Source organism: Nicotiana attenuata, chromosome 9 (genome assembly GCF_001879085.1).
Source record: "Nicotiana attenuata strain UT chromosome 9, NIATTr2, whole genome shotgun sequence".
Lineage (NCBI taxonomy): Eukaryota > Viridiplantae > Streptophyta > Magnoliopsida > Solanales > Solanaceae > Nicotiana > Nicotiana attenuata.
Genome location: NC_031997.1, coordinates 49,751,293 through 49,752,896, shown reverse-complemented (window position 1 = coordinate 49,752,896; position 1,604 = coordinate 49,751,293).

The following is a 1,604-nucleotide window of genomic DNA, read 5'->3' as shown; positions in this document are numbered from 1 at the left end:
GTAATACTTTACATGTATTTGAATTACATCTATAACTTTCTCGCAACTGTTTTCCTTGTAACAGATTTATACAAAAGAAGAACAATAGATACGGGGTTTTTCCTTATAACCCGTTTTAGTACATAGTTGAGAAATGACTCCATTGTTCTTATAGGAAAGAATACTATGATGAATGCCATGACTTCGTAACTTTCACTCCGTACTTGATTCTTCTAGGCTTGATTTTCTAAATCTTCTATGCCTTTTTGATACACGTAAATGTATATACTATGTAGTCCCCCAAGTGTTTGAGTGTTGAAGTATGAAGCCTCGAGCACTTGATAGTCTCCTTCACCTGGTCCTTTTCCTGAAAAGGAAATACATACGGGACTCGGAGGTACGATTATAGATGAAGACTGCTTAACCCGTGTATACTTCTATCAGAATAATTGTAACCCTGGGCTAGGAATTTTATTTTACTCCATTTTGCCTTACAGGTCGTGACTCATCATTTAGTACGGGTTAGCGTTTTGCCTATCATCTAAAATCGTTAGTAAAATTTTAACAATTCAAAAAATACAATTTAACATGGTGATACCTGACCGTGAGTTTTTCCTTAGAAGTAGTATCTCTTCAAATGAACTGCATTCCAATGCGATGGAAGCACCTTCCCGTCCATTGTTTCTAACTCGTATGCTCCTTTTCCTGCAATATCTCGAACTCTGTAGGGTCCTTCCCAGGTTGGACTTAGTTTACCCGCGTTGGCCGCCTTTGTAGATTGAAAAACTTTTTTAAGCACGAAGTCCCCAGTTTTGAAGTATCTCAGTCGTGCTTTCCTGTTGTAATATCGTTCGATCACTTGCTTTTGTGCTGCCATTCTTATTAATGCGGCTTCTCTCTTGCCTTCCAGTAGATCCAAATTGACTCGCATCTCTTCATCATTAGACTCTTGTGTTGCTTGTGAGAATCTTGTACTCGGTTCTCCTATTTCAACTGGGATTAATGCTTCAGCTCCATAAACTAAAGAGAAAGGAGTTTCACCTGTGCTCGTCTTTGTTGTCGTGCGATATGCCCATAGAACTCCGGGTAACACTTCAGGCCAATTACCCTTTGATTCCTCAAATTGTTGATTATGACTTTGTTCTTTGATTCTGCTTGCCCATTGCCTACTGGGTGATACGGTGTAAATGTGATTCTTTTAATTTGCCAACTCTCGAAAAACTCAGTGACTTGAGCTCCGATAAATTGAGGGTCATTGTCGCATACAATCTCCTTTGGTACACCAAAACGGCAGATGATATTACGCCAAATGAAGTCTCTGACCTCTTTTTCTCGTACCTGTTTAAATGCTCCTGCCTCTACCCATTTAGTGAAGTAATCAGTAAGCACGAGCAAAAATTTTACATGTCCTTTTGCTTGTGGTAATGGACCCACGATATCCATTCCCCACTTCATGAATGGCCATGGTGATATGACCGGATGTAACAACTCCGCAGGTCTATGCATGTTGTTACCGTACCTTTGACATTTATCACATTTAGCTACAAAACTTTCTGCTTCTTCCTCCATTTTAGGCCAATAATATCCCGCTCTAATCAAAGTTCTAACCAATGATCTTCCTCCTG